General features: G+C 40.7%; 1 protein-coding gene and 1 pseudogene across 1 annotated transcript in view; both read right to left on the bottom strand.

The window, feature by feature from the left end:
* OTC (ornithine transcarbamylase) overlaps positions 1-13,765 on the bottom strand; it is a 56,247-nt gene that overhangs the window by 21,247 nt on the left and 21,235 nt on the right. The window lies entirely within an intron of this gene.
* On the bottom strand, positions 10,425-10,812 carry LOC132418686 (thymosin beta-4-like; annotated as a pseudogene).

Raw genomic sequence — 13,765 nt, forward strand, 5'->3', positions numbered from 1 at the left:
TCTACCTAAACGTGGATATATTTCAATAGTAAATACTACAGTACTACATGGTCCATGGTTGGTTGAATCCATGGACGCTGAGAAACTGCAGTTACGGAGGATGGACTGTAAGTTATATGTGGATTAACCCCTGTGTTGTTCAAGGGTCAACTGTATTTTCCTTTCAGCTCAGTCACTACCAAGAGCAGTCCTGTGGCAGCAGCAGTAGCTATAATCTTCTCTCCCCTCAACACTTGTAAGCATCCCTAGTGCCCAAATTTTGGTCTTAATATTGTTCTATACCTAAAAAAGGAACCAGAAACTATTAGAGGATAGTTAATTCCATGTCCTTGGGCAGGATAAAATCAGTATAGGTCTGTAACACCCTGTTGTTGCTAGGAAGCAAAAATGATTTTAAAAATAGTAGAGGCAGTGCTAAAAGGAAAAAGAACTAGCTTAACCATTTGTCAAGCTGTGATCATATATAGTAAAAATCATTAAGTAAAACATGTTGTGCTTATAAAAGGCCATGATGCTCATAAGAAAAGAGTTAATATAAAGAAAATGTACAAAAATATAATTGTAATATCAAAGAAAGATGAATATTACCATGTACATTTAAATTTATTTACTTAAGTAGGAAAGTGCTTATATATAACTATATAGATACAGATAGATATTTCGTGGGATTTTGTTAAGTGTATTTCTCTTCATAAAGTATAGATAATGTGCCATTTTTAATGTGTGTAAGCCACAAATAATTAACACAACTTAGATACCCAATAGTCCTAGAAATAGTAGAAACTATAACATGAATGGACAGGCCCCATCAGCATTTGTGGTCTTATGTAAAATGAAGTAGAAGAAGAATCCTGCAGCTGACTAGCACCCATCGCCACACACAATTTCCAATTAGAAAGATGATACAACCATTTATTCTAAAACAATAAGTTAACTGTCCTGAAGAAGAAATCTAAATTTTCAAACTCACGTTCCTGTCGCTCTAGTAGTGAAACCTCTTGGTGACCCAACTAATTATAAAACAATGCCAATCAGAAAGGCATATATTTCAAAATGTGGAAACCAGGCCAGGTTAATATATCATAAAAATATTACAATGGGTCATGTACTGCCAGAGATTGAAAACAAATAAAAATTGAAGGATACCCCATCTTTTAACTTCTTTAATAAATCAAAATCCATATGAAAAACAGAAACAAGGATCCTATGGTAGACAGAATAATGCCCCTCCCCCAAGGATGTTCCTGTCCTAATATCCAAAACCTGTGTATTTCCTTACGTGGCAAAGGAAATTTTGCAGATGTGATTACATTAAGGATCTTGAGATGGGGAGATTATCCTGAACTGGGTCCAGTCTAAGAGAGAGGATCCTTATAAGAGAGCCGCAGGAGGGGGGATTCCCTGGTGGTCTAGTGGTTAGGGCTCCGTGCTTCCACTGAAGGGGGCACGGGTTCAATCCTTGGTCCGGGAACTAAGATCTCACAAGCTGTGCAGTGCGGCCAAAAAAAAGGAGCGAGCGAGGCAGGTCAGAAGTGAGAGAAGATGCTGGCTATGTTGCTGGCTTTGAAGATGGAGGAAGGGAACCATGTGCCAAAGGATGTAGGCAGCCTCTGGAGGCTGGAAAGGCCAAGGAGTCTTTAATACGGGAGCCTCCAGAAGGGGCACAGCTCTATGGGCTCATTTTAGACCTCTAACTTGCAGAAGTGTAAGATAATAAATTTGTGTTGTTTTTAAGTCACTAAATTTATGGTTATTTGTTAAAGTAGCAATAGGAAACCAATATCAGATCCCATGATTAAAAATGAAAATTAGGTTATAAAAATATATTCAAGCTAGTGGATGGCAGCTTGAATTTAATTCATCTTGAACTTAGCAAGCAGTTCCCAAACCCAACCAAAATTAAGTGGTCAGCAATCCACTAAACCTACATTCCTAGCCTCTTGAGATGATTTTTCTTCTTTCCAGTCTGGTAAAATTACACACACACATTTAAATTCCAGGACCATGTAAGGATAAGAATAAAAGTAGGGGTAAGAATGTAAACAAAATTAAATCTATGATATTAATAGCATTGTGCTCAGTTTTATTGTTAAAATATTAATCAGCTCTCTAATCAGTGTGGTGTTTTAGGTATATATTTTCCTTTTTAAAATATTTAGAGCATTCAAGAAAATCTGAAATGCTAGGCTTGTGATTAAGTGTTTTAAAGCATTTGATTAAATTGCAATCAATGTTTAAATGGTTGACGAGACTTGTTTTGTTCATTTAATATGTATTTGATTTAGTGGTTGTATAAGTAGTGTGTGAATGTTTAAAGCAATCATTCTGAAACTTAAACACGCATCAGAATCACCAGGAGGGCTTATTAGAACACAGCCAGTTGTGTTTCTGATTCAGCCAGTTGTGTTTCTGATTCAGTAAGTCTGGGTTGGGGCCCAGAAGAATTTGCATTTCTAATGAGCTGTCGGTACTGCTGATGCTGCTGATTTGGGGACCACACTTTGAGAACCACTGAGGAATGTTTGCTCTTTTTTTTTATGTTTGCTCTTTTATGTTTATAGAAATACTAAATTCATAAGATTAAGATATTGGACTGTAAACAAAGTACGAGTAGGGAGTATTTCTATAGCACAAAAAACCTCTTAGACATTAAAGCATCTATGAGCAAAGGGGAGTATGACAAAGCTTGATAGAAAATGTCACTTCAGTCATTCAGCCACAGAAGCTGCAGGTGAAATGAATCGATATGGGGGAAGGAACAACCCTAAGCTGTTTTCACATTGGAATCACTTGGGGAAACAAAGATATTAAAGACCTTTAAATAGACAATATTATTTTGTCAATAATGTTGCTTTCTGCTTTATGTTTATAAGTCATAGAGAAATCACCATTCTTATTTTTCTTCTTCCAGTCTACTAAAGATCTTAAAAAACAATGACTTTTCACTAGAAACAATGACAGACCTGTAACTCGGGCTGGATTTACAGGCCCATTAACAGTAATCTGGGCTTTCTATAGTTCTCCAGCAATTTGACACCCCCCGCTTTAAACATTGCAAGAGCTGTGTTATATGTGTTACAAATGAAAGGTTGACAAGTTAAAAATACTCTCTGGCTCTGTAATGACTTTTCATTTTGGTCTCTTTTCATTTCCATTGAATATATAGAGTTCTGTTTGCCTTCCGGTGGATTTCTGCAGCTTTGCAGACAATCTTAGGCATCTGTCAACAATGGTAGCAAAAAAGCTTTTGCAAAATCCAAAGTACCCAAATTTAAAGTTTCTCACACATATCAATTTGCTCTGGATGTTTCATTACCAATATGAGGATTTAAAAAAAAATAGTTAACAAGTTAAAATATTTATTCAACTTGATTTTGCCTAAGTGTTTAAAATGTCATCTATTTTTCCCCCCATCATCTCTTTTCCTACTGTTTAGAAAAAGGAGAAGCATGACGTAGGACTTTAAATGGAAAGATAGTTCAAGAGATAAAATGTTAACATTGATTATTTCTGGATGATGGCAGTATTGGTGGTTCTAGCTATTTTTTAAATCTCTTTTAGTATTTTCTACCAAAAGGAATATGAATGTAATAACCAGAAAAAAACCATATCATTCAAAAAAGGAAATTTCTCCCAAACATGATTTGGAAAGTAATTGAAAATGAAATAGGGCTTCTTAGAGTGATGGCTAATTCTTGACCTTAATGAAGAAATGTGTAAGATGAGCCCGGAACATCTTGCCATGTCAAAAAGCAAAGGAGTTATTAAAGACTAATAAAGTTATGTCAAAATGACCCAGTAGCCAACTTGAAGACAGATCACATTGGCCAAATATGGGACAATTTGAGCACCAATAAGAGTAATAACTGCAATTAATTGAAACCTTCAAATATATTAAAATGCATGAGTTTATGAAGATACTACAAAACAGGACATTGAGAAGAGTCATAGCAAGATCAATTTTAACTCAGTATAAAAGAGAACTTTCAGTCAGTTTCAATGAACTCTGGTCAGAAAAGTCAGACTGTATAAAAATGGAACAAGAACTTCAATGAACATACAATGGAATATTACTCAGGCATAAAAAGAAACCAAATTGAGTTATTTGTAGTGAGGTGGATGGACCTAGAGACTGTCATACAGAGTGAAGTAAGTCAGAAAGAGAAAAACAAATACCATATGCTAACACATATATATGGAATCTAAAAAAAAAAAAGTTCTGAAGAACCTAGGGGCAGGACAGGAATAAAGACACAGACGTTTTGGAGAACGGACTTGAGGACACGGGGAAGGGGAAGGGGAAGCTGGAATGAAGTGAGAGAGCGGCATGGACATATATACACAACCAAAAGTTAAATGGATAGCTAGTGGGAAGCAGCCACATAGCACAGGGAGATCAGCTTGGTGCTTTGTGTCCACCTAGAGGGGTGGGATAGGGAGGGTGGGAGGGAGATGCAAGAGGAAGAAGATATGGAGATATATGTTTATGTATAGCTCATTCACTTTGTTATACAGCAGAAACTAACATACCATTGTAAAGCAATTATACTGTAATAAAGATGTTAAAAAAAATGGAACAAGATAGCTCTGTATATAAAGAGTGCCCTGATACTGGGTATTTTCATGCAGGCTCAAGAATGATTTTGAAGGAATGGTGTGGAAGAGGCATGAAAAGGATGGTTGATCTAAATAGCTCATAAAGATCTTTCAAACCTCAAGTTTCTATTCTTCTTTAATATTTTTTCCCTTTGGTATGAAATCACAACTTGTTTAGGAACTAACTAAAACACCCAGAAAGCCAAAAGAAAACAAAGCAAAACATAACAATAAATACCATAAACAAAGTCTCCCATGGCTCCAGGAAGGTCTGGTGCAGAGTCTGTGGTTGGGTAAACAGATACTAAAAACAAAGAAACAAACAAAACCCAAAACCCAAAACCCCAATAGTGTGCTGGGCCAGATCTTGAGAGCAAACATGGATATTGATGAGATGGGCAATCACAAAACAATCCTGATAATCTTAGAAAGAGTTGAGTAGTTCCTAAAATATTGGAATATGGTAGATGTGTTGCAAAAGCCAAAAGCAAACGCAAGTTGTATTCTCATAGGGTCCTCCCATTCATTCTTCCTTCTGTCCCCATCCTGCCTTGAATCACTGTGTGCCCCCTAAATTCCAGTTGGTTATCAATGACATCTCCAACCAGTTGAATAGCTAATTGGCAAACAGTGGGAGGAATTTCCGGTTGTGCACAACGACACCATTGAGAACTCTGTAATCATTTAAAAATGGGCATTTCCTATTTTTACTTTTTATGGAAGCAGGCCAAGGCCCTAGAGAAGACATAGACTTTATCCCCAGTGTAAATTGGCCAAGGAATAAACTTGCTGACTGAGTCTCCCTCTGGGAGGGAGAATATTCCAGTGCTCTGATATCTCTACACAGGTTATAATTTTAGTTATATCAATATAAGAATGATGAGGAAACAAGATAATACCTTCAGCACACCTAGGTGGGCTCCTCTCAAGTGGGCTAAGGTTGGAAGAAGCCCAAGTTGCCATATGCAACTTATTTAGGAAGACAGAAGCCTTTTGACTTATATGTTAGTTCCTAGTTTTGAAGACCTCAGAGATAAATGGGTAGGGCATAATGGCGTTCAGAATGACCTCCTCAAAATGCGCTATAGGAATCTCAGTGTTGGGTCAGCATAAGCTGACTAGGAGATCACAAAGATGGCCAGAATTGAATCAGAGCTTGTCCTGAGATTGAGTTAGCCCATACCTTGATTCAACCAACAGTACTTGAATTTCTTCTGTGGGCCTGTCCTTTAAAAGCACTATCTGATTTATCCTCATATAAACTCATTGAGATACGTATTTGTATCTCCATTTTACAACCGAGAAACCTAAGTTTCAGAAGCAACTGGTCCAAACCACAGGGCCAATGTGGTATGAGCTGTGACTTGAACTGAAGCCCAGCCCTGCTTCAAAGCCCCTACTCTCTACGCTGTGGCAAACTGCCTCTGAACTATGGCTATATCATATTTCATGTTGTGAACAACTAGCTTTTGTTACCATTTACCCAAGGACCTACAACTGCCATGCTGCTAGTTTCTTGGTGGCCTCTGTAAAGATTCTTGGAGATATCGTATTTCCTATTAGATACAAATTTATTAGTACCTAATCAGGTACGTATTTCCCATTAGGTGCCAATATTTTACAACATTTTACCAAGAAACCTAAGTAAGATTACCTTTTTTGGTCTTAATATCATTGGTATAAATATCTTAAGATCAGTATTCCAGCTTTTCAAAACATTCCTTTCAATATAACAGTAGTTCACTCCTAGTCTTTTTTTTTTTCCCACTGCTACTCTTAAGAAATATGTCTCCTGGGCCTGTGCGTCCGGAGCCTGTGCTCTGCAGCGGGAGAGGCCACGGCAGTGAGAGGCCCGTGTACCGCAAAAAAAAAAACAACAAATATGTCTCATCCAAAAATCCCTTTATAACTTCCATTATTTGAGCTATCAGAATGACAATGATTTGAAACCCTTCCATGTTGCTGCAGGGGCATGTGAATATGTGCTTGTGTAGTGGGTTGAATGGTGTCCCCCAAATTCTTATCTACCAGGAAACTCAGAATGAGGCCTTGTTTGGAAGTAGGGTCTTTGAAGATGTAATCAGTTAAGATGAGGTCATACTGGAGTAGGGTGGGCCCCTAATCCAATGACTGTTGTTCTTCTTAGAAGAGGAGAGGATACACAGAGATACACAGAGAAGGTAAAGGTGGAAGCAGAGATTGGAGTGATGTAGCTAGAGACCAAGGAATGCCAAAGATTGCTGAGAGCCACCGGAAGCTAGGAAGGAACAAGGAAGGATTCTTTCCTAGAGCCTTCAGGGAGAGCATGGCCTTGCTGACACATGGATTTGGGGCTTCTAGCCTCCAGAACTTTGAGAGTATAGATCTGTGTTGTTTTTAAGCTACCAAGTTTGTGGTAATATGTATGGCAGCCCTAGGAAACTAACAGTGGTTTATGCTGATTTTCCTTTCTACTGGTTTTACACTGGCAGAAAACACTTCAGCGATCCGTACCATAAGTGAGTTACATCTATAGGGGACCTAATTAGAGTAGAACAATGTTACATTATTTGGTTTTATATGGTGCCTTTCATACACATGGTTCCTGAAGCTGTTTTACTAAGTACTGTATTAAAGTGAAAATGACTGTGAAGGTATTATGTACCTTTCAATAGTGGACTCAGAGCATTAGGCATGAACAGCTGTCATTATGGAAGAAACAGAAAGCCTTGAAACTGGAGTGAAAATGTCCCACTACTGTTGCTAAGTTTCATCCTTTTTTTTTTTAATGGTAATACTTTTTTTTTTACATCTTTATTGGAGTATAATTGCTTTACAATGGTGTGTTAGTTTCTGCTTTATAACAAAGTGAATCAGCTATATATATACATATATCCCCATATCTCCTCCCTCTTGCATCTCCCTCCCACCCTCCCTATCCCACCCCTCTAGGTGGTCACAAAGCACTGAGCTGATCTCCTGTGCTATGCGGCTGCTTCCCCCTAGCTATCTATTTTACGTTTGGTAGTGTATATATGTCCATGCCACTCTCTCACTTCATCCCAGCTTACCCTTCCCCCTCCCCATATCCTCAAGTCCATTCTGTAGTAGGTCTGCGTCCTTATTCCCGTCTTGCCCCTAGGTTCTTCATCACAATTTTTTTTTTAGATTCTGTATATATGTGTTAGCATACATCCGTTTTTAAACTTCCAAAGAATGAGTGATCTGAGTCATGCTAAACTGTCACTTCTGGTGTCACATCTAAAAAGACAAGCCCAGAGTGAGGAAAAAAATAGAATATCCAACTCTTAACCCCAGTAGAGCACCAGAGAATTGACAAAATCTGAAAACACCCTCAAATCTGAAGTAAATTTAACTGAATATATATGTATGTCTTTTGTGTCTTCTGATATGTTAGGGGGTGGAAAAGAGTCGCCGAGAGAGACTTTTCTAAAGAGGGAAGTGAGCAATGGTTCATTTTCTCCAATGGGAGCCTGGCCCTACAGGGATCCACAGTGAACTGAGGAAACAATTCAAATCTTAGGGCTGTCTTCCCATGAGTGTAGGATACACTCCCTTACTAGTTACATTATATCTAGCAAAATCCAGAAGAGAGATGATAGCCCAGTTGTGCAAAAAAAGAGCTAACATAGCAGACCTGAGATGGCTATCTTCAAAAGGCCTGCTTACAAGGTTGGCCCTTAGCTGGCACTTGGACTTTGGGAGGGTCTCCACCACTCCTAGAAATAATAAGGATGGCTCACTACCTAAACTGTTTTTATAAACACTACGGATTATGCTGAACACCTGCCTTCCTTCTGCGAGCCTAGAATTTGGCTTCACGCTAGGCAGAGGGTGCCTATGTGAGCAGCTCCCCGTAAAAATCTTATGCACCAAAAAAAATATATATATTATGCACTGAGTCTCTAATGGGCTTCCTGGAAGACAACATTTCACACGTGTTGCCACAACTGATTGCTGGAGGAATTAAGCATGTCCTGTGTGATCCCACAGGGAGAAGACCCTTGCAAGCTTGTGCCTGGTCTCCCCTGGACTTGGCCCCACGTGCCTTTTCTCTTTGCTGGTTTTTTTATAATGAATCTTAGCCATGACCATATGCTGAGTCCTGTGAATCCTCCTAATGAATCATTGAACCCGGGGGTGGTCTTGGGGGCCCTGACATACCAACTCCTCCACAATATCAGTAGACAGCTCCATCTCAATGCTCCCCTTCACTCCCCACCAGTACCCTCAGATTACATGATACTCAACTGAGACTTAGCTAAGGAGAATTCCCCTACTATATTTTGAAGAGTGAACAGGTTTTATTATTGTAATCAAGTAAGAAAAGCGAAATACCTTTTATTTTGAATGTGTATTTAGGTCTTTTACTCCTTGATCTGGTTTTTCCTTCCTTTGGTGGCCAAGACAGGACCAACTTGTAAGGGTACATTTCTTTTTAACTTTCAAGTTTAAAGTATGTTTCTTTGTAGATGTAAAAACATTGCCGGCTGTCCTTCTGCTCCTGAGTGCATCAAGTTTGTTCTCGCCTTAAGCTTTTTTTTCTTTTTTTTAATAAATTTATTTATTTTATTTTATTTATTTTTTATTTTTGGCTGCGTTGGGTCTTCGTTGCTGTGTGCGGGCTTTCTCTAGTTGCAGCGAGCGGGGGCTACTCTCCGTTGCGGTGCATTGGCCTCTCACTGCAGTGGCTTCTCTTGTTGCGGAGCACGGGCTCTAGGCACACGGGCTTCAGTAGTTGTGGCACATGGGCTCAGTAGTTGTGGCTCATGGGCTCTAGAGCGCAGGCTCAGTAGTTGTGGCACACGGGCTTAGTTGCTTCGCGGCATGTGGGATCTTCCTGGACCAGGGCTCGAACCCATGTCCCCTGCATTGGCAGGCGGATTCTTAACCACTGCACCACCGGGGAAGCCCACCTTAAGCTTTTGTACCAGCAACTCTTTTTGTCTGAGGTGCTTTTCGCACAGCTTGGCATCCCTGGCTCTGTCTTTTCAGTGAGCTCTCCACTTCACTGTCACCTCCTCAGAGAGGCCTTCCCTGACCACCCAATCTAAAGGCGCCCCCAAATCCACCCACAGATCACCCTGCTTTGACTTCATCATAGCACTTATTTCAACCTCCTATTGTATTCATGCTTTATTTTTTGTTTAGTCAAAGTCTCCTCCCTCTAGAATGTAATTTCCACTTGAAAAAGTGTTTTGTTTGATTTGATCAGCATTTTATTCTCAGTGCTAAAATCCTGGAAGAAAAACTAGGCATTCAGTAAATATTTTTGAATAAATGAATAATTAAGTCATTTGACTAAATAAGTGACATTTTGGAAACTGCATTTAACAGGTTTCAGGAGAATGGCCCAATTTTCTTTCTTTCTTTCTTTCTTTTTTTTTCCTGTTGCCACATTCAGTGTGTTCCCCATCCGGTTCTTTTTTCACCAATGGGTAGTGACTTTTTTTAAAAAATTAATTAATTAATTAATTTATTTATTTTGGCAATGCCACGCAGCATGTGAGATCTTAGTTCTCCAACCACGGATCGAACCCATGCCCCCTGCATTGGAAGCATGGCATCTTAACCACTGGACCACCAGGGAAGCCCTGGGTAGTCACTTTTTTTTTTCACCAGGCCCCCAAAGCAGTGAGACAGGCAGACAGAGAAGCAACGCCATCAATCAGTGTCAAGTGTGCACTTTTCTCTTGATTCAAAAGGGCCAGCACTGGGCTTCCCTGGTGGCGCAGTGGTTGAGAGTCCACCTGCCGATGCAGGGGACACGGGTTTGTGCCCCGGTCCGGGAAGATCCCACATGCCGCGGAGCAGCTGGGCCCGTGAGCCATGGCCGCTGAGCCTGCGTGTCCGGAGCCTGTGCTCTGCAACGGGAGAGGCCACAGCGGGGAGAGGCCCGCCCGCGTACCGCAAAAAAACAAAACAAAACAACAAAAGGGCCAGCACTACCATTTAAACATCATCCAATCTCTTTGCATCTTACAGAGTTTAAGGTCTACAAAAAGCAAGGGGGCAATTGCTATGGATTGTACCGTACATATCGGCAGAGTAGATGTCATTAAGATTCACCTCCTTGCTTCTCCTGTTCAATTACTTCTGTGCAAGGCAGTGGATTTCTCTTGTCTTCTTCAGTTTAGATTGACTGAATTTCTGAATCTCAGCCATATCTTGTTTGTCAGAGAGTTTGGCAGATTTAGTAGGAATGGGATGCACAAAAGAAAGTCATGTTTCCACAATAGCTACTCTAACCCCTTTTCTGCCATCCCCATCTACCATTCCAGCCTCCTCTGATATTGTACTAACCTTATTTACTTCGGACCCTAACGATTTCCTCCTGTCCCTCCCTAACTGCACCTGTCCTCAAGGTTCAGCCTTCTGGAATTCTCACACAGTGAGACTCTGCAGCTCATTTTCTACCACTGAGTTTATACTTCTATTTCTCCAGCTATCAACTTTACCCAAATTCTTTATCTCCAGTGGCTCATGGACATTTGTACGTGGAGGTTCAACGTTTAATGCAATATGTCCAATACCTAGTCTCTCACCTTCTTCCCGAAGCAGAAACTCCTTTCATTTTCCTGCTTCTGCTAATATATACATATATATTTTAAGAATAACAAATCTGAAACCATGTTGCCTGCACTATCAGTGTACCCTTCACATTCAGTTAGCATGAGACCATATACATATCTTACTAGCTGTCCCTTCTTTACTAACACACTAGCATAGATTGATAGCACAACAGCCAGGATGACTACACAACCTCCCAATTCGGGGTCTCTCAAAGTGTGGTCCAGCCCCGCTTGCAGCAGAATCACTTGAGGAGCTTGTTAAAATATAGATTCCCAGACACCAACTGAACCCTAACCTACAAAATTAGAAGTCCTGAGTGTGGGGCGTAGAATTTTGCATTTTAACAGGTTCCCCAACATAATTCTCAAACTAGCTTTAGAACCCTTGGAATTCTCTCTCTACCTCCTATCTCTACCCAGATCCAAATTACTCTGCATCTGTCTACACATGGTTTACACTGGGACACACCTGTGTTTAAGGACTATGACTTTAATACGTTTGCTTACATTTGAGAGTATAAAGTGGGCCTTCGACATCGGAACGCCCTCATTTTATAGAAAAGGAAACTAAGATCCAGAGAAATTTTCACCCATGGAGGTCACAGAGTAGGTAAGTGGCAAAGCTTGGACTAGATCTCGAGTCTTTCGATTTCCAAGCCACGCAGGAAAGAGTTAACATAGCAGTCCTGTCCGCTGTCCTTTGAAAGGCCTGAGTGTAAGATTGGCCCTTGGATGGCGTCTGGGAGCTTCAGTTTGGGGAGGGTTTCCACCATTCCCAGGACTGCTAAGAGGAACTCCCTGTGCCTAAAATGTTTTTTTGTAAACAATATGGTTTAAAATGAACACCTGCTTTCCTTCTGGGAGTCTGGAATTTGGGTACATGTCAAACAGAGCATGCTATGGGACCATTCCCCAATAAAAACCCTGGGTACTGAGTCTCTAAGGAGCATCCCTGGTGGATAACATTTTACACATGTTGTCACAACTCCTTACTAAGGGAGTTAAGCGCATCCTGAGTGACTCCACTGGGAGAGGACTCCTGGGAGCTTGGACCTGGTTTCCTTCAGATTTCTCCTCACGTGCCTTTTCCCTTTGTTGATTGCGCTTTGTATACGTTCACTGTAATAAATATAGCCACACGTCTGACTATATGCTGAGTCCTGTGAACCCTCCTAGTGAATCATCAAACATGGGGGTGGTCTTGGGGACCTTGCAGCGCACAAGCCAATGTTTTCCATAACTCATTTCACTGCCGCTCTCATTAACTGTATAAAAGAGACAGTAGGAGTAAACCAAAACAGCATGGCCTTAAAAAACCAGCATGATTTAAATGCTGACTTAGCTGCTAAGCTCGATTACTTCTCTGAGTCATGGTTTCATCATCTATAAAATAACTGGGCCAATAATACTTACTTTGTAAGTTTTCTTTTTTTTTTTTTTTTGGCTGCGCTGCATGGCTTGTGGGATCTTAGTTCCCCTACCAGGGGTTGAGCCTGTGCCCCCTGCAGTGGAAGCACAGAATCTTAACCTCTGGACCCCCAGGGAAGTCCCTGTAAGGTTTTTACAAAGATTTAGCGATAATAGTACAAGAGGTCCATAGTATACACCCTTTAAGAAGGAGCTATGATTATTTTCCTTCGAGTCTTTTGGATAAGATGGAATGACCAGAAGGAATTCTATGGATCCAATTTTGTGTATCCATGTAGCAATGGAATTAATTGTATGGACTAAAAAGTCCCAATCACGGCTTCCCTGGTGGCGCAGTGGTTGAGAGTCCGCCTGCCGATGCAGGGGACACGGGTTCGTGCCCCGGTCCGGGAAGATCCCGCATGCCGCAGAGCGGCTGGGCCATGAGCCATGGCCACTGAGCCTGCGCGTCCAGAGCCTGTGCTCCGCAATGGGAGAGGCCACAACAGTGAGGGGCCCGCGTACCAAAAAAAAAAAAAAAAAAAAAGTCCCAATCATATTGGGACTTGTGAGCAGATTATTTTTCCTAGGATCTGTGTAGAGCTCCTCTAACTAAGGACTTGCAGTGCGAATTGTGTGGAGAGCAAGCACGGAAAAAATATGTTTTTACTCATCCTCGGCTTTCAACCCATGCTTGGCTATTCGTCTCTTGCTTTTGGGGTCCTGCCTACTCCACTGATTTCTGGGCCCTGACCTCTTTCTTGCTGCCAATGCGCACTCCTTAGCTCTTTGTTGGATGTTCATCTGTTCCTCCAGCTGCACCTTCTTCCAACCACGAGTTCACACATGACTCATTCACCATCATTCACTTGGTCCTATATAGAGGATCCCCACTGAGACTTCTTTCCTGACTGTGGCCCCGGCTTCAACCCCTAACCAGCTTGTAATATTTGCTCTTGAATAAAGTATATTTCACTTTTGTGGAAACAGTTATTAGGCAAATATAATTCCAGTCAGTGGCAGCATATTTGGAAGAAAAACTCATTTATGTTTATTTATTCTTTTTGTCCCTTGCATCCAGAAGATGAACACAACACTTCTTAATGCTGACATTGTCCCATCTGAAATACCGTAACTAAAAGGTTTAAAGATGAGTTATTTCAAATCTCTTCAGCAATTCAAATGAGGTG

Source organism: Delphinus delphis, chromosome X (genome assembly GCF_949987515.2).
Source record: "Delphinus delphis chromosome X, mDelDel1.2, whole genome shotgun sequence".
Taxonomy (NCBI): Eukaryota; Metazoa; Chordata; class Mammalia; order Artiodactyla; family Delphinidae; genus Delphinus; species Delphinus delphis.